Here is a 25,743-nt window from a genome sequence, read left to right as displayed (position 1 = left end):
TTCATTCGCCAATATCTAGGATCTGGTATTTTAGTGTGCTTTTATTTTTTTAGCAATATTATATATTAATCTATCACATTTAAAACTTACAAAAAGGAAAAAAATCGGCCTATGCAAAAGGTTTGGCACCCTGCATGGTTAGTACCTAGTAGTGCCCTATTTTGCAAGTATTACAGCTTGTTAAGCTTTAGTCAGATCAGAGCCTTTCAATTCTTGTTTGACGGATTTTCATCCATTCTTCCTTGGGAAAAACTCTTCCAGTTGTGAGATTCCTGGGTCGTCTTGCATGGACTGCCATTTTGAAGTCTAGCCAGAGATTTTCAATGATGTTCAGATCATGTGACTGAGGACTATTGTAAAAGCTTCAGCGTGCGCCTTTTGAGGTCAATTGTGGCATTTGACATGTGTTTAGGATCGTTATTCATTTGCAGAAGCCATCCTCTTCCTCTTTTCAACTTCAGATGTTTTACAAATTGTGTCATGTTTGCATCAAGAATTTGTCGAAATGTCATTGAATCTTTTCTTCCCTCTTCTCGTGAAATGTTCCCAATGCCATTGGTTTCAACACAACCCCAAAGCATGATTGATCCACTCCCATACTTAATGGTTGACAAGATGTTCTTTAGCTGAAATTGTGCCTTCCCCCCCCCCAAACCTTTGATCATTGTGGCCAAGCAGTTCAATTTAATTTCATCGGTCCACAGGACTTGTTTCCAAAATGTGTCGTGTGTTTAGATGCGCTTTTGCATACTTCATCTGTTACTGAATTTTATGGTGACAACTCGAGAGGTTTTCTTCTGATGACTGTTACATGAAAGCCATTTTTGTGCAGGTGTCTCTGAACAGTAGAACAGTGTACCACAACTCAAGAGTCTAAATCTTTCTGAAGTTTCTTTGTAGTCGAGCGGGGGTTCCCATTTGCCTTTTTAGCAATCCTACAAACTGCTTTCACTGAAATTTTGCTTGGTCTTCCAGACCTTATTTTGACCTCTGCTGTTCCTGGTAACTGCCATTTCCTAACATTTAGAACTGAGGAAAGGGGACATTGAAAACACTGCCATCTTCATATAGCCTTCTCCTGCTTTGTGGGCCTCCACCATTTGCATGTTCAAAGTGCTAGGCAGCTGCTTAGAAGAACCCATGGCTGAAGATTTCTGGCACAAGATTAGGCGAGGCTGGGTTTTTAATAACGCTGGGAAATTTGCATCATCTGGCCTTTTACCGAGGATAGTGAAGAAGCCATAACCCAGCAGGCTAATTAAGCTCTGAAACCTTGGTCAAAGTTATCTGAAAACAAATCTTCAAGGGTGCCCAAACCTTTGTATCAGCCCATTTTGCCTTCTGTAATTTTTAAGCTATGTATTTTAGCAAGAAATTGTCAAAGGAAATGTGTCCTCTTTAACGTTAGGCCTTTAGAGATCATTTCATCTTCAACTTGCTTAACTGTTCACAACAGTAATTTGGACCAGCGGTGTCCAAACTTTTACCTGTCACTGTATAAAGGAGCAGTATTATAGCAGGTATATTCTTGTACATGGGGCAGTATTATAGTAGTTATATTCTTGTACATAGGAGCAGTATTATAGTAGTTATATTTTTGTATATAGGGGCAGTATTATAGTAGTTATATTCTTGTACATAGGAGCAGCATTATAGTAGTTATAGTCTTGTACATAGGGGGAAGGAATTATAGTAGTTATATTCTTGTACATAGGGGAGCAGTATTATAGTAGTTATATTCTTGTACATAGGGGGAAGGAATTATAGTAGTTATATTCTTGTACATAGGAGCAGTATTATAGTACTCATTTTGTCTATATTTTACTTCAGTAAACAGGTTTAGCTTTTCAGGAATAAGTGAACATGACTTCTACCACTGATTTGTTTGGCAAATGTACCAATTTTTAACTTCCCTTTGCTCATACATGCGTTTTATGGATACACAAACTTTTCTTTTCCTTTGGCATGTAGGTGACAAAATGCCATCCTATCCCCAGTAATAGAAAGAGGTTTTAGGAAAAGCATTGTTTTTGGTAATATCTGCTGCAGGTATTCAGCATTATCGCCCCTTATTACAACAAGCATACAGCAGTACAATGATGGGGGACGGCAGAACGTCAGTGAAGCGGGCTTAGTCCTCAGTGCGTGCAAGACATCCACATACAATATAGCAGGTCTTATGCATGGAAACGCTATGTTGAGGGCGATCCACAAGGGAACAGTGTCTCAGACCATGGCTGAGTGAACTGTGGCCGAATTATGAATGCAAACAACTGGGTATAAAGTAGTCAGGGAAGAGACTCCAACTTCCACAATGTCATCTCAAGAAGCCAGAAGACAAATCAATGCATGGAGATGATGGGCGGGAGAGGACCCAGTCTTGACTGACCAGTTTTCTGGACATCACATTTTTTCAGAGAAAGTTGGGAAAAGAAGAAGAAAAAAAAGAAAAAAAAAAACCCAAACACACCCACAACCAAAAACCAAGATGAATATGGTTACTGGAGTCATTAAAATACTTTTTAGAACCTATTTTTCCCCCCCATGTTAATTCCCACTAAAATATAATAAAAAAAAAAAAGTTAAATGTCAATTTATGGCATTGGCAAATTGTGTAATAGTACAAGAGAAATATATAGACTGCCGATTTTAAAAAGGTGAAGTTTCCCACTTTAAGTAACCTAAGCAAAATCTTATTTTGCTTTTGTTACAGATGAACCGTCGGTGACATTTCTATATAACCCTATAATGAGTTCACTTAGGCCATCGTGTCTCCCGTAGGCCCCTACTGCTGGTCTCTCGCTTTTTTTTTTTTTTTTTTTTTTTTAAACTTTCCTGTAGATCCTCCACCTTACATTGCTTGATGCTCAGATCAATGACCATTGGGGGCATGTGTGGTCACCATTGGCACCAATTGGGGAAATTGAATCTACTTGGAGTCTGGCTCTCTCTTCAGCTTGTAGACGAGTTTAGTACGTTGGTTTTCCTTCCTACGTGTCCAAATTCTCCCCCAATACTTGTAGTGGGCTGAAAAGTCGAGGAGCATACGGTAAAGACAGCCGAAACCATTCTAAAGTGGTGGTCTCCAATCTAAGGCTCACCTGTCACTGCTAAAAAAAAAAGAAAATTTTTCAGCAAGCCTCTCTAGTTGGAGACCACTGCTGTAGAAAATGAAGGTACAAGTTAAACCTTAAAGTGTTTGCAACAACTGATAAACGACCAACTCCCAGGAAAAAAACAAGACAATCAGCTGCATAAGATATGTGCCTTCACAAAAGGAAGAGAGAACATTCTGTGCCGGGTCCTCGCCTTCGAGCAGACAATATGACAGCACAGTAATTAAGTTTTGTCTAATAAGGCAGAAACGAGACACAGGAGGTCGTGCAGAAAACAGTCATGTAACGCAGTCCAGGACTCAAGGCGCGGGAGCCACTCAAGGGCTTTTGTTTGTTTGTCACTGTGCGGCTAAAGAGTGGAACAAAAAAAAGAATGTGGTCAGTGTGTTCTGTGAGGAGACGTGGACTCAAAATACACAACTTCCAAAAGTCTAAAAAAAATAAATAAATTTACACCCACAGGGACAAAGGGGAGGGAGGTGGTCGTGATACGCAACGTTGGCCAAAAGATGTAGAGATTTGACGGCTGTTCCGGAAACAGTACAATACTCATCGAAATCCGGGGACGCTGAGGATCCAGACTTGGGTACAAAAATATAATCATTAAATGTCCACATGACACATGTACTATAGGACAGGTGGCATTTCCACCCACAAGTGGGCCATGAGGTTAAAGTTGGCGCCAGTCTCCAGAAGTCTGTCCTTTGGTCTATTGTCTCTCCAAGGATCAGCAGCATCGGCCCCACCCCACAGGGACGACTTCCTTGTAGTTTCAGAAGTCCCTTACATGAAGGCTTGACATGCACGGAGCATCTGGGATTGGGCTCCGACAAGCCTCATAGTGGGAGCGTGCGGTCCAGTCCAGGAGGGTTGTGCCGATCACAATAATTTATTTCCAAGCCCATTTGCTGTGTCAGGGCTCATTACCAACATACATTTTGCTACTGGTTCTTGCTGAACACCTCCAATCAGGTGGTGTCCTAACAAGCCGGAAGAGAACGCCACAGTTACTGCGAATGATACAAAATATTCAACATAGAAAAAAAACACCACATGTGAAAATAAAGCTGGAATAGAGTTCAAAACCAGGAGGTACGGACACTATCATCCTTGAGAGAACTGCCATGCTAAAGCAGGGCCAACAGCTAGACCTTCTGATACCCACAGCCCCAAAAATATGCACAATAGGTCAGACACGTGCTCAATGAAGAAAGCCGTATAAATGGGCATGTACAAGTCCTACAGCCCCATTCACATCAGATGGTCAACCGACAAGTTAGACCACCAATACTGTGTGAGGGGACGGTCACCTTAAGCCTAAAGCAGTCTGTAGACTTGTTTGAAGGTCCTTAAAAAAAAGGGGTCAACACCTATGGATTTCTATTAGTCAGCATCAACCCTGCTAGACTGGTCTTGCCAGGGAAAGTCACTGCAAGCCATTCAAGAGTATGGCTATCCATGTATTAAAAGAGCGACTGAAGCCCTCCAGAACAGGAGCCATGCTTACCTCCGATTTGTAAAGGGAAGATCAAAAAGCATGGGAAAACTTATGAGAAAAAAAAAGGGGAGGATACCTAGAAGACCCAAGAGGACTGATGAATGGAGGATGCCTTCACAACATAAGCCATTTGAAACCTTTTGCCAAGCACCACTGATGGGAAGTCACTTCCCTGGGACGCGTACAATACCATGATGGAGAAGTCAAAAGGTGGTGACCGAAAGGTTGAAGTTAAGAAGTCAACCGCAGATACTGGAGTGGTCGTTACAGCCCTTTATTGGCAATTTGAGGCCTCTGCTCCATTTCTATTTTGACGGTGTAAAACCATTCCCATTAGTTCTAACAGAGGTTTCGTTTTTTTTTTTAACCCGATAATGAAGGGAAGGACTATTGACAGGAGGACAGCGACCTCTCCGGAGATCATTTGGAATGTTCTTTTAATCTTCCCACTCCTCTTAGTAGTCAAATACCAACACCCGGATCCAAAACCAACATGTGTGATAAGAGGCCTTTACAAGAATAATCCAAAACAATTAATCTGTTGACAAAAACAACTCTTGAATGAAAAGTTCCGAAGCCGAGAGCACAATGCGGCCATTACCAGTGATAAAGCCTCCGCTTACCAGCAGACAATAGAGGGCTTTCACACAGGAATGGAGTGCGCTGCGGGAAAGCCCTGCTCTGGCATTTTTAAGATATTTCTTCAGATAAATATTAGTTTGTAGTGAGGTCAGGAAGCAGAGTTTGCTGGAACTGCACTTTTGTATTGTGGGAATTGGGAAAGTGCTCAATCCTTGGATCGAATTAAGGCTCCACATAGCTGATCACGAGCGCGGGGAGTCAACGGAAGGCACATTGCAATAGATTAAAAAGTTGCCTTTTGGTTTAGCAGAACGATAGTAGGAGAGCATGCAAGGAACAGCATGCAAGATGGAGACCACCACAAAGCATGAGGAGGGTGCTGAACGAAAGCTCTGAAGATCTCCACCCACATCAGTCCTCATGTTAGAGCGATCAGTGGTCCAAAATTCAATGACCTCAGAAGGGTTGTGCGAGAGTCGGTACGTAAAACCAAGAGCGCCTCCATCAGCTTAAATTCTTTCTTTGCAGTCTGAAGCATAAGGGTTGAAGAAGCTGACCCTTCCTCCCTCCAGAATCATTAGATTTGCCATCAGTAGAGGTTAGGTGGGCACAAAGCCAACTGCGGCATCTGTAGAAAGTCCAACCAAAGCCAAGCCACCATGGAGACACTTTCCACGAACTGAGTCAGAGGAAACACCTGGGAAGCCCCAGATCATTTTACCTGCACAGATTAATGAATAAAAGAGGTCGAAAAAAAAAAATAAATAAATGGCTGCAGTTTAGAGGGATTGTCAGAGTTTGCTAAACCAATGCCTGCACTTGGTCATGGACTTAAAGAAAATGGACACTTTCCTTAAAGTGTAGCTTTTGGGAATAAGCAGTCCTTTATCCATTATGTGACAGTTTTCCCAACTGCAAACTTCATCTCGAATTTGCAACTCACTGAGCTGGGGGGGGGTTAACTGCTGACGTCTCCCATATGCGGCTGAGCACACAGATGCCTGCTCTTCATACCTTAGCACAGACAAATTGTGCCACGTTTGAAAAGTAATTCAAGTGCGAAAAATATTTCAGCCCTAAACACAAAATTTATAGGAAAAAAAAAAAATATATATATTGTCCATTTCCTTTATATTTTTTCTCAGAGTGGATATACTTTGACAAGAAAACTACTTACGGTAGTCCTTCGTCTATTTTGCTCTTTCTGCCTCTGGTTAGTTACTAAGCCTTTCCCAACTCCCACCAGTGTCGGTCTCTGGCACAGAGAGCCATCACTTGCACCGATCATGGGAAGGGGTGGGCGCATGCGCAGTTATTTTGGCAATGACCACAGTGCATGCACCATTTTCAGATTCTGTTGTGTCAGTATGGCAGTGGAAAGCCACAGTGAAATCCCCCGTTTCACACGGCATTTTAAGGGTGGCATATGTGCAGCAACTGGTGAGGCCATTGTCTTCCGAGTCGTTGCGCATGCGCCACTCCAGACTGCACTGTGCAGCTGTGGGTTTTCAGTGTTGCGTTGCCCAATTTGGAACCTGCCCAATCTAATTTGGATTAAGAATAAAAAAAGATTTTTTTTTGGTGTTGCAAAGAAAACTGTTGCATATGGATAAAAGTCTACCACCGGTACGGTTACCGGTTTCGGAGGGAGAAATCTGCTGACAATCTACGTTTAGGTGAGCGGTTGCAGACAGGAGCAATTAGCTGAATGCTGCAGTGTCAGTGCCGCGGCCGCGCACTGGAAGTCATTTCTTGCATTGCATGAGGTCATCGCTTTCCTTTTGAAGTAATTGAATATTGGTCTTCGGCAGATTTCTCGGCCGCTCTGTCGGGAGCGTCTGCTAAAAGCTTCTGAAGAATGAAAAGAGAAAAATACAAAAATCAGCCACTCGTGTGTGGACATAAGAGGGCGATCATACTCGCTGCATATCAGATGGTTAAACTCAGTGGAGGGCACATGGAGCTCACTTGTGGCCAAAATGCCAGGATCTTCTTGTCGGGGTCATGACGGCTTGTGTGGAGCTTTTCAGACCATTACACAACCAGATAATCTGATGGGAAAAGTCACCGTTATCCCTCCTGATTATATCCCCAATAACCGGCTCACTCCGGCAATTCATCGTGTGCAGGGCACATGCCAGTCGGGTGTGGCAAAGGGATTGGCGGCATTCACAAATATGTTATCTGGAACATTAAACGCTCGACAATAGGCTCTGCGTCCAACTCGAGATCGGGGCCCTTACGGCACAGCCCGATATGGAGGTGGACGCACGTGTATGGCTCGCCACTACTACAGTATGGGTACAAAAAAAAGTAAATAAAATATGGGACTTTTCGGTCATCACCTTGTCCACCATGGCAGAAGAGATGGGCACCATGATGATCTGGTTCCCGAGAGGACTCTAGACATGGCCAATGGACCAGAGTCCTCTTTTTGCTCAACTCCATGGCTCCTTCCATGCCATTTGTATGGAAGTTACAGAAACAAGAACCAAGTACTTAACATAGGGTAACCCAAAAGGTGGATATTACCTAGACGCTGGTTAGGCCATCGAGCACTAGAACAAAGACACACAACTTTGCAGCCGCTCCACAAAGACCCCACAAAAATTAAGATAACTCCGTAAAAAGCTTATTTGAAGAGAACATGTAACCAGACCCCTTATGGTTTTCCAGGTTTAGGTAAATCCATTTATGTTACCCAGAAATTAAAAAAAAAATAAATAAATAAATAAAAATAAATAAAATTATAGCAAAAAAGTAAAATATTACTGACCTATTCTACAATCTGACGTCACGCTCACATTAAAAGATGAAGCTTCACTAACCGCAGCGTTACTGATCGGGCCAGACGTGTAGGTGAGCCAAGACCAGATGCCTGAAGATGGGAGATGGCCAGAGGCTCGCAACACAATCTGTGACGAGTCCCAAGAATCGACCAGAGCAAATAAAGGAACGTCTGCCAGGGCTTCTGCTCTACAAAATGTCTTACAAATCCAGGACAGAGTCAGGTTTCTGCAATTATTCCAGATCTCTTCTGGCTCGCTGCACCGCAGAAGATTTCTTAGAAAAAAGGAAGAGCTTCATGTGAGAGCAGGAATCAAAAGCCCAAAACACCCCAGATACAAACACGGCTCAGGATCTTATCTGCTGACATTTACCATATGGGCGAGGATCATCTAGATAAGAATGAGAGGTCACCTACAGTGTGCGACCTCACAGACCGACCGGTCACATGGCCCGTATGACCTCACTGACATCATCCAATCACAGACTGACCTGCTCCATAGACTGCGACGTCATCCAATCACAGACTGACCTGCTACAGACTGTGACCTCACTGCTCTCACTGACATCATCCTATCACAGACTGATCTGCTTCATAGACTGACATCATCCAATCACAGACTGACCTGCTACATAGACTGTGACCTCACTGCTCTCACTGACATCATCCAATCACAGACTGACCTGCTCCATAGACTGACCTCACTGCTCACTGTGACATCATCCAGTCACAGACTGACCTGCTACATAGACTGACATCATCCAATCACAGACTGACCTGCTCCATAATTACCAGATATTTGCCCTTCATGCCAAGGGGAAAAAAAAAAAAAAACCACCACCCAACACCTCGGCATTGCAGGCTGTGTCTTGTATAATTGCTGCAGACTTGTAAGACATGCCGTATGTGGCCTGAAGTCTATTAACCCGACACATGACATGCGGTTATTATCTTCTAGAGTAAACAGAACTCCAGGCTGCGCCGTCAGCCGTGTACTTCCATGGTGTCTGTACACCACCGTACTGGAGTAGTGCATCATGGTTAATGAAAGATTTTACACCAGACATTGTAGGAGGATTTCTAACAAATGGCTCAGACAGGAGCCGAGGTGGAGTATAGATAAGGCACAGTAAAGCAAACTTGGATGCAGCTTTGACTGACTAGAGTGCCAGGTATAACTAGTAAGGTCACATTTTCCTACACTGTATAATCCGTGGCTCTGAGCCAATACTATAGACAACACAAGCTGTAGCACCCATAGAGGTGGTGGTCATCCAGAGCTCCCTGGTTCAGGAATAGAACAGCCAGAAACAGTGAAGACTGACAGCCTGACTGACAGGAGGGGGGGGGTGCAAGAATGGTGTCGGGAAGCACTCTGGAAAGCAGAATTAAGTGCATGAACCACTTCATTAGATAATGCAAGAAAAAAACAAAAAGAAAGTGGCACAGATCACTAAATGCCCGCTTGCTAAAGGATTTTTTTTTGAAGGTTATCCTGCGATCAGTGACTGTCCGAGGCTGCGGAGCGTCGCCTGTACACCGCGCAGCGAGCACATCTGCACTGCAGCACCGCGAGCTGCGCACACAGCACAAACTGCAGCCCCCAAAAAGAAGCACCGAGGGGGGTGATGAGCAGGAGGCGGTACTGCTCTCTACTGGAGGCAGCTCGGCCCTCCAGAAATTACAGTACCCACGGGTGAAATGGGTATCAGGGTTTGTCATTGGGGATTTGAGGCTTCACAACAATTTCATTCCTCGATGTAAATGGAACCTTCATAAATGTGCAGCAAATCTGCCGTGGGCTTTACCGCCGTGGATTTTGCGCGGAAGCATCACAGCATGTCCACACCAGAAAAGGGGCAGCACTGCTCGCAAGTGGTTAACCTAGTGTCATCCAAGCACTGCAGAGAACAACCTGCCGTTACCGGTTCATTGCTGCATTACTAACTCTCGGGCAGCGCGGGAGGCCGGGACACCACCCGTGACGGACACCGTAAAGTGGGTCACCCAGCCGTAACATGACCACAAGGAGAACAGGAGGCTCGGCCAACACAACGCAGGCAACTGCTGACTACACATGAGGTCAGCCACCCCAGGGCGGCCAATGCGGCACAGTCACCGGTGTCCGGTCCGGCAGCTGCATTCCTCTGCAATGACACGGGACAGACACGTGGGCTCCAAGAATGAGATGACAAGCTGGCGAAACAAGAACCAGCACCTTGTCAGGGTGACACAAGGATCACAGACCCCCTACCGGAAGCAGATTGTATTGTGCCAGTAGTGTAGATATTGGGGGGGTCCACACTCCCTGAACAACTGTAAGGACTACCTAATATACCCATTAACTGGAGGGGTACTAGTACAGGCTTCTAAGTCCTGATTGCCTGCCAGGGGGGAGTCCTGAGAAGAACCCATGTACCATAGCGCTGTCGCTTTAGTAAACCTGCAGTGGTCAGGTAGCAATACTATGTTTCACCAGTAGTGGCCGCTGCTGGATAAACATACACCTAGAAGGAGCCACGCCAACACCAGCTGATCGCCAGATTTCTGTCACCCACCGACTCCTTTTATAAAAAATAAAAGGGGTGGTCTTTGTGAGAAAGCCCTTAAAGAGAAAAACCCTTCAAAATCCAAGCGGCTGGAGTTTTCTACCATGCATTAGTCCAGGCATTATCGATTCCAGAAACTAATCACCGGGCAGACTGGCAGGTTAAGTCTCAATTACATGGCTACTTTCTTCCATTTCTAGCACCACACCTGGTCACAGGTTGTGTCTGGTATTACAATTCAGCTCTACAGAAGCCACAAACACCAGACAATCGTGGACAGGTGCGGGGCTTTTTCTTCTACTCCCATTTGCCCTTTAATACGACCTGTCACTTGCCATATTTTTCTTTTCTCTGTGTAAGTGCCACTGTACATTAATAGGGCTACGCCATCCTATAAATGCAAGTTTGTAAGTCAAATCTCACCAATGTGATAGGGGTTTCCGAAATCCGATCAGGATCCGCAGCGTTTGTTTTCTGCGGTACAGAATTGAGCAGAGCGTTACTAAAAAAGCAGCAATTAGCCTCGCCGAGTGGCAATCGGGCTAATCCACGTGCCGCACACCGGCAGCACAGATCCAGTGTCAGCCTCAGATTTGTGATGCAAAAATCCACGTTAGAACGCCGAGATGTGAGCAGAAGAGGGCACGGGTCCACGCTCCCATGGGTGCACCTGTGTAACCACGAGGGGGGCCAACGACACGGACACAGCAGAGATCTTGTATGTAGCAGAGCTGAACTGCTCATTTAAAGGGATATCATCAAGTAGTGGGAAAGATGAAATTGGCGCATGCCATGGATCCTGAGCGCCGGCGACTGCTAGTCCCATCATCTCAGGATGCTGCACTACACGTCTTAGCTCTTCAGGCATTGGCGCTGCGTCTGATGCAGGTCACGCTGAGACTAGTAGCTGCAGAGGCTCAGGGCTGTGATATATAGATAGGAAAACAAGAGGCGTAATCTGCTCCCTCGCCGTTATCAGCCCTGTGACTCTGCAGCTGCAACATTAAAAAATCCAGATACAAAAGCAGAAGAGAAAAACTGAAAAACGGCTGCAATACAGGTCCTCATGGAGCTCAAAACCGTGGTGGACAACTGACGCATTTTGGGCTGCACCAGCTCGAAACACTGATTTACAGATCAATTGCAGGATAGCATTTTAGCGTTCTTACCGCAGCTGTAACACATTAGCACAACTATAGATCTATGGCGATCCAATTATCAGCAGAACCGCCGGGAATGCAAGTACTGCCACTACTATTGATGTAAGATGCGTTATAGTGCAGATCGTGGGGCTATGTTCTGCGTTTCATAACCAATTTACAGGCCCAAAGCTTCATAAAAGCCATCACTGAGCCACTGACGCGTTTTGGGCTGCATATCACATTCCAGTTACCCTCCAGGCTCCTGACTAGAGGACAGGTGCATCACTCATATCCGGCTAAACAGACCTACGAAAGATCACCAAGCAACCAGATGTCTGTGCAGAACTCCCGCATTTTGGGTCATACTAGCGATTTTCAACTACACTCAAGGCTATAAAGGACAAATCACTCACATCCATAAGTATGGACCTTCTTGGTGGGGGCGTTTGTGCCCCATTCATGCATTTCAAACTGTAGATTGCATGTCGCCTCTTTCCCGCTTCCTCTTTGCTCAGTGCAGATGAAGGACTGCGTGACCAGTACCAAGACCCGATTCTGCAGATTTTGGGGGAAAGGGCGACTGTTGCTCTTCCCAAGCCCCTTCTGTAACAATCTACATCTGCGGGTTCTGGCTAGAAAAGGGGAACTGTGCTCTGTGCAGTCATGTGCCGGCCGGCGGGACGACAAACCGATGACTCCTCCACTTTTTTTTGCTCAAAAAGCAGCTTTACAAAAGCATTTTAAGTATTAACCACCGCTGTGCCAAAGCAGACGGAAGCAGGGCCACTGGTATGACCTGGAATAAGAGGACGGACCCGCGCAGACTGTAAGGCTCTGTCTGCAGTCTGTACGGTTACAGTCGCTTATTGAGTACAAAAGTAAAGATAAAGATCCTTTTATATATTTACTGGCCATAATACAGGGAAAGTAGTCACCGACATTGGCCTCAGCCCCAGAACGTACAATCCAACGACCCTGAGGCATAAGCACAATGGGGCACCAGTCCTACTCCGATATCTGTGGACGGCACGGTGGCTCAGTGGGTACAACTGTTACCCAACAATGCTGTTGTCCTTGGTTCCAATCCAACCAAATCTGGATTTTGTATGTGTGTTACTAAACAATCCTGAGAAGTATGGCCTTGTCCACATTACCAAATAGTTAGAACTGTTATTGGTGCACCTGCCAGTCTAATATGTCCAAGAAATGCACCGATTCTCATGCGCTGTGATTTGCCATCCACTATGAGTGGGCAGTTCCTTTTCATCAACATTCTGCCAGCACTACAGGTGCCGAGACAACCTTTCCCTCAGATCCCAATAGGCATTGTCCAAGGATTAGTCTTCCCAAGACTGAACGCCAGCTTCGCTGTCATGCTGCATGCATTCTGACCGACAGGAGGACAAGAGCGATACAAACCTGCTGCCACTTTGCATATTCCATCTCGGCATCCTTGCTGCTACAGACAGATAGCACTGGAACAGTAAGAAGTGTGGAAGTGGTTGGCACTCTGGGACGATTTCTTGTGTTCAAAGGCAAATAAAGTACTCTGCACTGGGCATAAGATGAGCCAAACTTCACAGAAGTTAACATTGCCAACTTAAAAGTTTAGCTTTCTGCCCACTTTTACCAACATGCTCCCTGCACTATAGGTGCTGGAGCTTTCCCCAAACACACCCTGGGTCTCCAGTGGACTCTTTGGTTTGTATGCAGTTAGAACGACAGGAGCAGAGAGGCTGAACAACTCCCAACTTCTGTTATCCTTCTAGGCATTTCTGCTGACAGCGTGGATTACACTCGACAGGCAGTGGGCACCATGTTACACAGAAAGGAGACCCGCTTGTAACCGGCACTTGAGACATTTTTCAGAGGTACACATCTATAAATAAAGTAACTTGCAAAATTTCTATTTATCACGTTATGAGATGAGAGCAACATTTCAGAAAGTACTATCCTACAAGTTTGTCACACAAGGTATATAGATGCCCTTTAAGTGGCCATGTATTGGTTCTGGCAAGATGCCAGCTATCAGCAGCTGATCTGGAATAATACAACCTGCATACGACTGCCAGGACAAACAATCCAAAAAGAAAGAAAAAGCCGCAGCATCCCCAGCGGCCGCTCGTCTGCTGACCTACTTCTGCAGAGATTGGGTTACACCACAACTGGAAAAGTCGGCAAAGCTTGCAGTATTTTTGGAAGTTATGATAGCAATGTGCTGGATATGACGCGAGCGCGGGGGGCACACGGAGGGCTGATACTGCCGGCACGGGGACAAGGTGCCCACCAGGTGCAGATGTGCCGAAACGATAACAGAAAGCATCATCCATTTAAATATACAGGGAAGTGTCATCAACAGACAAGAAATGATTAATCTGGAGTGTAAAATACCGGAGCAAAGTGCACCGTCACCAACGCACCGGACAGTCAGAGCCAGGGGTCAGCCAGCTTGTGAAACTACAACTCCCAGCATATCCTAAAGTGGTCTTAGGCGCCATCAAAACTCTCCGTCATAGATGTGGTCGTTCTTGTAGGAAGATTGTTCTTGTCAAAGCAACATACGCCGCAACTGAACCCAACAGACTCCATTATAAAAGGTCAAAGGAGTTTGCTAGCATTGGTCATAGGGCTTTCCTCTAAAGACCCTCACTGCTGCCGCTACTACGACACTCACCATCCAGGTACCAACAGACCCATGGTATGATCTGGAGCACAGAGGAGTAGAGCCCAGAGCATCAGATCTGATGGAGGATGAGAAGTCGTCCTTCACACCTCCAGTAATGTCCCCGGCTGAGCAGCGGCACCGACATTCAGCCCATCCCCCATCCATACACTGCTGCACAGGGCCTGAAGATCGGCAGGAGGGCGCAGGATATAGGGGAGCAAGCAAAGTCCGTGACATCAGCTCCTCATACCAGCAGGTCCCTAGGACCCCACTATGGTGCAGATGTCCCTCCTACATCCCCCACCCAGGCAGCCCTATTCACATGCAATGGGGTCACATCACTCATTTCTGATGAAAAGCCAAAGATGGAGCAAATACTCGTGCAAGTTTCCTGCACACAAGGACGCGCGAGCACGGTTACTGCAGATCCAAGAATCTGAGCTATAGGGCGCTGCAGGTGTGCTGTGATGTCCTCACCTTACATTGTGGGGACCCCCTACAGGCTCTCATAGCTCAGCTTCCTGAACACGCAAGTCGATAGATTGACGTGAACATAAGTTACATCAGCGTCCCAATAAAGTAAGTGACGTGGAGAGCTACCAAGTTTTTCCTGACCAAAACTTGACTGAAAAAAAAAAAAAAAAAAAAATTTAAAGTGAACCCCCAATGCAGTATGAGAAAAATATTTGCTTTCAGAGCGCCACTCCTGTCCACAGGTCATGTTCGGTGTTGCACCTTAGCCCCAGTCCGTCCAGTGGAGCTGACCTGCAGTACCAGTCACATCCTATAGACAGGTGCGGTGCTGTTTCTGGAATAAAGAAGTTGTTTCTAAATCTACAGACTTTTTGGGCTGCCATCTGTAGAGGTTCTCGTGGATGAGGACTTTTGGAACCAGGTGCAGTGTTTTTTTTGTGTAACGTGTGGCCCATGATGTGCGCTCCCTGGCACGAGTATCCGCACATCGGCAGTCTGATCTAGGACTTTACGTAGCGATGCATCATTTAGTTATCACCCTTACTGGGGTTTGAGTCACAGAGGAATGAGGCAGGACTGGTTCCCAGTGGATGACTGGGATCCACTCGATGCCTCACCGACACATTCATTGGCAAGCAGAGATGATGCAAACCATGGAGTCACTGTAATAAAGAAGAGGCATCCTGAGCCTCGTGCCTCGCTGCCGACGTCTCCATCACATAGCAGGGCTGCAGTACAGCTCTCCTCAGCATCCAGCGCTCTGCAGAGCTGTCCCCATCTCAGCCCTTTATAGGCAGCAAATTAAGACCCTTTGTAGTAAACCCATCCATGTAGGACCGGAGCCGCGGGACAGTGCAGACCACACAAGTGCGCAGGATCTCACCGTCAAGGTCATCGTGGACACCGGAGGGATTCAGGCAGAGGCCCTCGGTATACAGACGGCACGGCGACTACGACACAATGTAGTGATGGAGCGGAACCATTTACGGGGTTAATGCAGAAGTTGCAGCTGGAGCCGCGTACGTCGTAACCTTGAATCAGCACTTACACCGTCGATGTTAGTGCAGCCGCTGCTGCAAAGAGGAGGTGCGCAGTCACATACCCACCGTGTAGAGAGAGGGGCTGTCGAGAGCATAGGCAAACAATACGGCACGCAGAGCATTGCACACCGCCGCGTGCGGATGCAGCAGAGCCAAATTACAGTCTTAACTCTGGGGGGGGGGGGGAGATAAATATGGGCACCAACGGGATTAGCATGCGCTGCGCTCAATGACAAACTCAGCTCTGCAGCATCACTCTATAGTGAATAGATTCAGTGTAACAAGAATGTAGCAATGTAATCACAATGTATCAATATTGACACAGCAATGAAGAGAGAACCTGGACCAGAGCACTGCTGTATACCATCCGTGTCCCAGGGCCCTGCATCATGGGGCAGGTGCAAATACTAATATACCAAGCCTGGCAGCTTCTGGGGGGGGTCCACACTGTCCGGCAGGTGATTGGGGAGGGGGAATGTGACTAAGGAGGATCCACTGGGACAGTGTAGGCTCATTCCACCCGACTGTCCAGGAACAAGAGTGGGATCAGTGGGCGACTGCTAAGCAAAACCTCTGACCACAGGGCCTAGAATTAGTCGGTGGTCAGAGGCAAATCAGAGCCAGGTATATAGTCAGGGCAGGAACTCTGCTCCGGAAGGTTTTTAGATTTGGTTAAAAAGGGAAGCTATAAATTATGTCAGGAGCCAGCCACAAGGGAAAGCAGGTGGAGTAGGACCCCTTTATGGACCATGTGCCCAAAATCTAAGGGGTGCATAACTCACTTTCACCCCAAGAGACCTTGGCAGTGGAGCCATATTCAAAAAAAAAAAAAATGTACATATATAGTCAGTGTAAAGTTTAAGGCTTTGTTCACACCAGGTTTTTTTTTTCCCCAGTTTTGCAAATGCATCAATACTACTACATTGTTAGGAAACTCATGCAGTGTGTGAACACTGCACCAGACAACCCAAGCCCTTGGCTTCACTAGGGTGGTCTTTTCAAAGCTAAAATACAAAACACCTATGAGGAGTGAAGTTAAGGGGTGGTCTTCAAAGACATTCTAGCGATGCCAACCAGGGCAGGATCTCAAGAAGCTTCTACGTTCTGCCCACATTCCTCTTAAGTTGTTCCCCCCCCCCCCCCCATCACCACTTTCCAAAAACATGACATCAAATGAAACTGATCCTCAAAATGGGTCCTGGGTTGGCCGGTGGACCCTGCTCGGGGAATGTCAGCATCACAAATAATGGGCAGAACAATAGTAAATCAGATGCTAAAAGGCAGAAGTGAGGAGATCTGCATACTTGTGGGATTGGGTTCAAGCTTTATTCTTTATAAGAAAAGCAACAAAAACCAGTGAAGTGCAAAAATAATCCAAGAAGTTGACCACCAGCTGCACTCGGCTTCTTGGATTTGCCCGGTCCGAGGTCTCCTGCCTGCTGTAAGAGAAGAACATCTACGGGAGAATAGCAAAGTCACCAACCTGGGACTAGAGATGACACGGCCCGCTTTATGACAACGGCATGTGTGAGGCAATCTATTTCACAACCTCTGGACCCTGCAGTCATCAGAACCCTAGAACACCTTGATCGCAAGCTCTGCTGGCAAACCCAGGCATCTACACCTTACCTCGCAATAAAAGATAGCAAGAATTGACATGAACTGGAAACCATTGAAATATCTGCAACATGTGGCTCAGCAGGTGTTCTAACACTACAAGTCCCAGCAAGCCACAGCAGTCAGTTCTCCACAGCTAGAGAGCACCATACACCGTACATCTGTATCCTAATGTCAGGGCAACACTGGACCAATTCAGCTCCGTGCAGGTAGCCGCACTAGGGGCATCAGCAGCCGGTAAGGGGCACTGCACACAAGGTCACCTACAGGGTAGACTGCAAGCTCTGCAGACAAGCGCACCAACGGCAACACCAACTGAGTGCTCGCGCAGGGATTAGTGTGCAAGCTCTGCAGACCAGTGGAAAGAGCGTATAGGCTGAAAGCACTGCAGAGAAACTCAAGGGCAAAAACTAGGCTGAACGCCACTAGAGTGCGAGCTCCGCAGACAAGAACCGAGGCATCGGAGATGGGAAGTGATTAGTCAGATAAGGTGTTATATGAGCATGCTCGGGTGCTAACCGAGTGTCTTTGGCGTGCTTGAAAAATATGTTTGCGACGCTGTGGCTGCATGTCTTGTGGCCGTTTGACAGCAGCGGGGGCCTATTATTCTAGTACGCCAAAGACACTTAGCACCTGAGCATGTTCGCTCAGCACTAGAGCGGATTGCAGAGAAAATAGATTGCAAGCAGTACGAACAAGTTCATGGTTTTACAATGAACTGCAAGATCTGCAGACAGGTGCACTGGGCAGCAATAGAGGGTGAGCGCTGCATATTGAAAAAGCAACGATTAGGCTAAAAGCTGTAGAAGAGACCAAGGGTTAGAGTGCAAGCTCTGCAGACAAGTGTCCCCGGGGAAGGCGGGAGTATAGCGCCAGCTCTGCAAACATGCTCCCCAGGGAGGGCGGGAATAGAGCGCCAGCTCCGCAGACAGAGGGAAGCCCCGGTGCCCGGCGCCATCACTGGCTGGGGTCAGGCATTAGAGCGCCAGCTCCGCAGACAGAGGGAAGCCCCGATGCCCGGCTCCATCACTGGCTGGGGCCAGGCATTAGAGCGCCAGCTCCGCAGACAGAGGGAAGCCCCGGTGCCCGGCGCCATCACTGGCTGGGGTCAGGCATTAGAGCGCCAGCTCCGCAGACAGAGGGAAGCCCCGATGCCCGGCTCCATCACTGGCTGGGGCCAGGCATTAGAGCGCCAGCTCCGCAGACAGAGGGAAGCCCCGGTGCCCGGCGCCATCACTGGCTGGGGTCAGGCATTAGAGCGCCAGCTCCGCAGACAGAGGGAAGCCCCGATGCCCGGCTCCATCACTGGCTGGGGCCAGGCATTAGAGCGCCAGCTCCGCAGACAGAGGGAAGCCCCGGTGCCCGGCTCCATCACTGGCTGGGGCCAGGCATTAGAGCGCCAGCTCCGCAGACAGAGGGAAGCCCCGGTGCCCAGCTCCATCACTGGCTGGGGCCAGGCATTAGAGCGCCAGCTCCGCAGACAGAGGGAAGCCCCGGTGCCCGGCGCCATCACTGGCTGGGGCCAGGCATTAGAGCGCCAGCTCCGCAGACAGAGGGAAGCCCCGGTGCCCAGCTCCATCACTGGCTGGGGCCAGGCATTAGAGCGCCGCTCTGCAGACAGAGGGAAGCCCCGGTGCCCGGCGACATCACTGGCTGGGGCCAGGCATTAGAGCGCCAGCTCCGCAGACAGAGGGAAGCCCCGGTGCCCGGCGCCATCACTGGCTGGGGTCAGGCATTAGAGCGCCAGCTCCGCAGACAGAGGGAAGCCCCGGTGCCCGGCGACATCACTGGCTGGGGTCAGGCATTAGAGCGCCAGCTCCGCAGACAGAGGGAAGCCCCGGTGCCCGGCGCCATCACTGGCTGGGGTCAGGCATTAGAGCGCCAGCTCTGCAGACAGAGGGAAGCCCCGGTGCCCGGCTCCATCACTGGCTGGGGTCAGGCATTAGAGCGCCAGCTCTGCAGACAGAGGGAAGCCCCGGTGCCCGGCTCCATCACTGGCTGGGGTCAGGCATTAGAGCGCCAGCTCCGCAGACAGAGGGAAGCCCCGGTGCCCGGCTCCATCACTGGCTGGGGTCAGGCATTAGAGCGCCAGCTCTGCAGACAGAGGGAAGCCCCGGTGCCCGGCTCCATCACTGGCTGGGGTCAGGCATTAGAGCGCCAGCTCTGCAGACAGAGGGAAGCCCCGGTGCCCGGCTCCATCACTGGCTGGGGTCAGGCATTAGAGCGCCGCTCTGCAGGCAACGGCTGCACATTACATCACTTCTAACGCTATGGCCGAAGAATAAATACATAAATCGCCGGTTTTCTGCAGAATTGGAGCGTCAGCTCCGCGGACAGGAGCGGCGGCCGCAGCAGGCTCAGGGGAGATAATGGAGGCTCCTACCTGGGGGCTCCGCTGCCAAAAAATGGTTGGATACAGGGCTCGTCCTCCGCCGTGTGTGGGGAGGGCAGGTCACTCACACCGGGGTCCCCAGTAGTCAGGCCGCTCAGGCGCGGTGTCCCCGGTATATATAGGAGAGGCAGGGCTCGGCCGGCTGACAAGTGCAGATCCCGGGCAGGCGGAGCTACACCGGCCTCCTCTCCCAACACCGCGGCCTTCCGTTGACGCAGTTCATTAATATGCAGCAGTGTACGGGATGGGCGGGGCGGATGTAAAGATGACCTCTGATAGGCTGCCCGGCGGGCCCTGTGGGCGGGGTTACAGCCGGTGCACAATGTTGATAATATGTAACCGTCTATACTGAGGTGGGAAGAGGCAAAGTCAGGTACTAAACGCTGATTGGTCACGGGTGAGCTCTCTGGGCGGGGTTACAGCCGGTGCACAAGATGACGTAGTAATGCTTGTTGCCAGGAGCTAGGCAGAGGGGAACCCGGTGTAATAATGGCGCTGAGGGATGAAGGGCGGGAAGGGTGTCGCGTCCGTCCTGGTGTGATACCGTGAGGAAAAACAATCTCAGTCAGGGGTAGGCTGTGATCATGGCAGTGAAGTGAACTACTGGCGGCCATGTAAATCTGAGGGGGAGTAGTGCTGATCATAAGGGAGAATGGGGCGAATTATGAGCTCAAATGGGGAAAAGAGGTGAAGCGTGAGGTAACATAAGGGGCAAATCATGAGGTAAAATGGGGAGAGGAGGTGAAGCATGAGGTAACAAGAGGTTAATCATGAGGTGAAATGGGGAGAGGAGGTGAAGCATGAGGTAACAAGAGGTTAATCATGAGGTGAAATGGGGAGAGGAGGTGAAGCATGAGGTAACATAAGGGGCAAATCATGAGGTAAAATGGGGAGAGGAGGTGAAGCATGAGGTAACATAAGGGGCAAATCATGAGGTAAAATGGGGAGAGGAGGTGAAGCATGAGGTAACATAAGGGGCAAACCATGAGGTAAAATGTGGAGAGGAGGTGAAGCATGAGGTAACATAAGGGGCAAGCAGTAAATCATGAGGTAAAATGGGGAGAAGAGGTGAAGCATGAGGTAACATAAGAGGTTAATCATGAGGTAAAATGGGGAAAAGAGGTGAAGCATGAGTTAACAAGGGGTTAATCATGAGGTAAACTGGGGAAAAGAGGTGAAGCATGAGTTAACAAGGGACAAATCATAAGGTAAAATGGGGAGAAGAGGTGAAGCTTGAGGTAACAAAAGGGGCAAGCAGTAAATCATGAGGTAAAATGGGGAGAAGAGGTGAAGCATGAGGTAACAAAAGGGGCAAATCATGAGGTAAAATGGGGAGAGGAGGTGAAGCATGAGGTAACATAAGGGGCAAATCATGAGGTAAAATGGGGAGAGGAGGTGAAGCATGAGGTAACATAAGGGGCAAATCATGAGGTAAAATGGGGAGAAGAGGTGAAGCATGAGGTAACAAAAGGGGCAAATCATGAGGTAAAATGGGGAGAGGAGGTGAAGCATGAGGTAACATAAGGGGCAAATCATGAGGTAAAATGGGGAGAGGAGGTGAAGCATGAGGTAACATAAGGGGCAAATCATGAGGTAAAATGGGGAGAGGAGGTGAAGCATGAGGTAACATAAGGGGCAAATCATGAGGTAAAATGGGGAGAGGAGGTGAAGCATGAGGTAACATAAGGGGCAAATCATGAGGTAAAATGGGGAGAGGAGGTGAAGCATGAGGTAACATAAGGGGCAAATCATGAGGTAAAATGGGGAGAGGAGGTGAAGCATGAGGTAACATAAGGGGCAAATCATGAGGTAAAATGGGGAGAAGAGGTGAAGCATGAGGTAACATAAGGGGCAAATCATGAGGTAAAATGGGGAGAGGAGGTGAAGCATGAGGTAACATAAGGGGCAAATCATGAGGTAAAATGGGGAGAAGAGGTGAAGCATGAGGTAACATAAGGGGCAAACCATGAGGTAAAATGGGGAGAGGAGGTGAAGCATGAGGTAACATAAGGGGCAAATCATGAGGTAAAATGGGGAGAGGAGGTGAAGCATGAGGTAACATAAGGGGCAAATCATGAGGTAAAATGGGGAGAGGAGGTGAAGCATGAGGTAACATAAGGGGCAAATCATGAGGTAAAATGGGGAGAAGAGGTGAAGCATGAGGTAACATAAGGGGCAAACCATGAGGTAAAATGGGGAGAGGAGGTGAAGCGTGAGGTAACATAAGGGGCAAATCATGAGGTAAAATGGGGAGAGGAGGTGAAGCATGAGGTAACATAAGGGGCAAGCAGTAAATCATGAGGTAAAATGGGGAGAAGAGGTGAAGCATGAGGTAACATAAGGGGTTAAGCATGAGGTAAAATGGGAAAAAGAGGTGAAACATGAGGTTACAAGGGGCAAATCATGACATTTAAAACAGCTGACATGTCCCGGCTTTGAGGTGGGCTCACCGCTGGAGCCCACTTCAAAGGGGGAGATGGGACATGCGCCGTACTAGTACGGCGCATGTCACAAAGGGGTTAAGGATAGGAAATCAATATCAGATCAGTAGGGGTCCGGTAACCTCACCTATCAGCTTGCCAGAGCAAAGATGTAAGCCTTGGGTGGAGCTGCACTGCACCGCTCTGATGTGTGGCGGCTGCTGCGGGGTACTGCAGAGCAGCTCCTGATCTCTTGAATAGGAGCAGATGATGTGCAATACTCAGCAGCAGGCTCAGGGCCTATGTACACCTTCACTCATAAATGCAATGTTATATATTTCTACTAGTGATGGGCGGACTCTTGGATGTTTGGCTTGAGCACCAGAATGGTACTTGAACCCAGACCCCATTCAAATGAATGAGGGGTCCGAACAATCCGGCGGTTCCCACACTGTCCTCCGTGTGACAGCACAAGAAACACCAGCTCTGATCGGCTGTAAGTTTGATACCGCCGGTCACTACTGCGGTTCCCACGCTGTCGTCCATATGACGCCATTAGCCAGCAGCTGTGACCGGCGGTACACACCTTACTGCCGGTCACGGGCATCGCCTGATGATACTCTCCAGTAAGATAGAAGGACAGCATCCAGACTGGAGTGAAGTAAAACATCTTCCTTTTATTCTGCCAAATACAGTGCAACATTTCAACAATACCAGCCTTTATCTACCACACCACCATAGTGCAAACACTACATTTACATAGCATTACTAATTAGTGACAAACCACTAGTATAGTATCACTTCCCCCTTCCTAGCTAAGCCTCCCAATCAGCATATAACATCTAAAAACTCTCTACACATCATATATATTACATACAATAGAAAGACATTGGCATACATTACAGCAACTGAAAGACATACAGATCGCAAGTTTCAAATGTCAACATGAATACAGAATCTCTACTGCGTCCGCATCCTTGTAGTCATGGCATCAAGCTGCCAATGGCTGCCAATCCAGATGGTCCCCGGATATGAGGTAATGATATACATCCTGATATTACCCAGTCCTGAATCAGTTCCCATTACGCCAGGCTGTCACATGACTCACTATACCGCACATGCTTGGATATTGCCCAGTCGTAAAGAGCTATACCTGTACCATGGTGATCAAGTCACCTGACTAAATAGAGGTCACAGGACCAGCAGGTTAAAGGTAAAGAAAAACTGCTGCATATTGAGATATATACTGTATATATATAGAGAGAGAGAGACGTCAGAGATGGCGCGGTTGCAGTCAGGCTATGGGGAAGTGCATGCGTGCTCGCTAAAGTCATGGAGTCGAGTGAACAACCACAGAGTCTAGTGCGAGAAGTGCACGTGCGAACTTGACGGGACCCCCGGACCGGCCGCGATAGCGGAAATGATTACGTCGGGCGCTGAGCCCCGGCTTCGGGGGAATGCGGTGAGAACGGCATGACAAATAAATTTGTGTCAAGAGGGTATCTAATCCTGGAGATAACTAGATTTAAACCTAAAGCATTAAATTTGAAACGCAAGGATCTTTTGAAAGTTAAGAGTTCGCCAGATAAAACGAGGAGGATTCCATTTGTGTCTACAGTACATATTGCCCATTTAGTGGAAAGATGGCTTGAGTATTAATGATCGCTCAGTCATGAAACCAGGAGACACTGAGCTGAGCCTGAGAGCGCAGCTTCAGTGACCTGCAGTGAAGTCATTGAGGTTACCGCCGATCACAGGCAGCTGTTTTCAGGCTCAGCTCATGTCTCCTGGATTCACAGCTGAGCTGTCGCATTATGCCACTACTCAGCCATTCAATTCAGATGAAGCAGAGTTGGCCTCTTCGTGGGACAAATGGATTGTCATCGGACAGGAGAGGAATATGGTGTTTTATTATTTTTAATTTTACATTAATGGGTAATTGAGGGTGGGGAGTGTTTATTTCAAATAAAGGAGTTTTTTCTGTGTGTTTATTTCAGTTAAATGACTTTTTCTGTGTGTGTCTTTATTTAATTTTCACTACAGGGTAAGTAATGAGCTTGATAAGCTGACTTCAACCCCACAAATATTATCCGACTTGCCACCACTCCAGTGCAAGTGGGAAGAGCTGAGCAAAGCGCCAGAATTGGCTCATCTAATAGATGTGCCTTTTCTTGGGTTGCTGCGGGCTGCTACTTTTAGGCTGGGGATGGCCAATATCTATGGCTTCTTTCCCAGCCTGAGAATACCAGCTATCTGCTTTAGCTTGGCTGCTTGTCAAAAAGGGGTGGGACCCCACACCGGGTTTTTAAATTTCTTTAAATAATAAAAAAAGAAATGGCATGGGACCCCTCTATTTTTGATATCCAGTCAGTTTAAAGCTGACAGCTGGTGGCTGCAGCCCGCAACTGTCAGCTTTACCTGCGCTGATTAGCAAAAAATAAAGGGGTCCCATACCATTTATTTATTGCACAGGTGCCAATTGATGAATACTCTCATCAGACAACGCCTGTGACTAGTGGCAGTCTTTTCACTGCTTGTCACAGCTGCTGGATCACGTGTTGTCATCTGTATGACAGCATGGGAACTGCAGCGCTCTGGCAGTAATAAACTTATCATCGAGAGCCGGTGTTTCTTGCACTGTCACATAGATGACCACGTGGGAAACGCTGGATATTCGAGTTGCTGAACTTGAGGAATAACACAGACTTCAGGGAGAAATCTATGTTTGGTCTCCATACACGGACACTAGGTGTTTGGTACGGACATCAAATGTTACTGTTCGGGCTTGCCCATCCCTGATTTTTACCATTTTGTTTCTCAGTGTTTGTAAGTCCCTTATCTTCTTGAGTACTTTTGCAAAAATCTTAAAAACCCATCAGAGATCCTACTCCTGGTTCTGAAGGCACTCGCTGCTCCCCCTCCTTTCAAAGGTAGAGATAGCAGCAGAGGAGGGGGATGTATACAGATCTGAAGTGGATATGGGAGAAAGTATCTCAGCAAGGGAATTAAAAAAAAAAAACAGCTATTGGAAAGGTGGAAAATACATGAAATAAGAATAAATAGGAAATAAGTGCAGAATAGATGCTGTACAAATATGAGCTATGAAGACAGCAGCACATGGGATACACACCGAATCCTTATCCAGCCTATATTACTGACAGAGACACTCCTCCCACAAGAGGAAAATGTTACACTAAAATCATGCTGCAAAATGAGTTTGAAAGTAAGTCAAGGAATGAGGATTGCAGACTGAAGCTTAATGCAATTTTATTAACTTAACGATAAATACCAACAAATGTAAAAATATATATATTTTTCATGTCAATACTGTCAATTTCCTTTATCATCATTATAAGTTGTGAGGTGCGATCTCCTTTATTCAGACTTCATTTTTCAGCACGTGCCACGGATGTTCGATCAGACAGATCTTAGAGAAACGTTATAACCTTGCACCTTATTC

At 47.5% G+C, this 25,743-nt stretch overlaps 1 protein-coding gene and 1 long non-coding RNA gene across 2 annotated transcripts in view; both read right to left on the bottom strand.

The window, feature by feature from the left end:
- Window positions 1-20,148, bottom strand: part of SLC45A4 (solute carrier family 45 member 4) — a 105,804-nt gene extending 85,656 nt beyond the window's left edge. The window contains exon 1 of the mRNA XM_073590416.1: window positions 19,855-20,148. The gene's annotated coding sequence lies outside the window, so the exon portion shown is untranslated. The remainder of the gene's footprint in view (window positions 1-19,854) is intronic.
- Window positions 6,671-19,120, bottom strand: LOC141101354 (uncharacterized). Its single transcript, XR_012234950.1, has 2 exons — window positions 8,610-19,120; window positions 6,671-8,571 (listed from the first exon to the last, which is right to left on the bottom strand). It is a non-coding gene; the product is annotated as an uncharacterized lncRNA (long non-coding RNA).
- Window positions 20,149-25,743: the final 5,595 nt, after the last annotated feature.

The sequence above is a fragment of the Dendrobates tinctorius genome, unplaced genomic scaffold (assembly GCF_039654945.1).
Source record: "Dendrobates tinctorius isolate UK_male_01 unplaced genomic scaffold, ASM3965494v1 ptg000116l, whole genome shotgun sequence".
Classification (NCBI taxonomy): Eukaryota; Metazoa; Chordata; class Amphibia; order Anura; family Dendrobatidae; genus Dendrobates; species Dendrobates tinctorius.
This window is presented reverse-complemented; position numbering and strand designations above follow the sequence as displayed.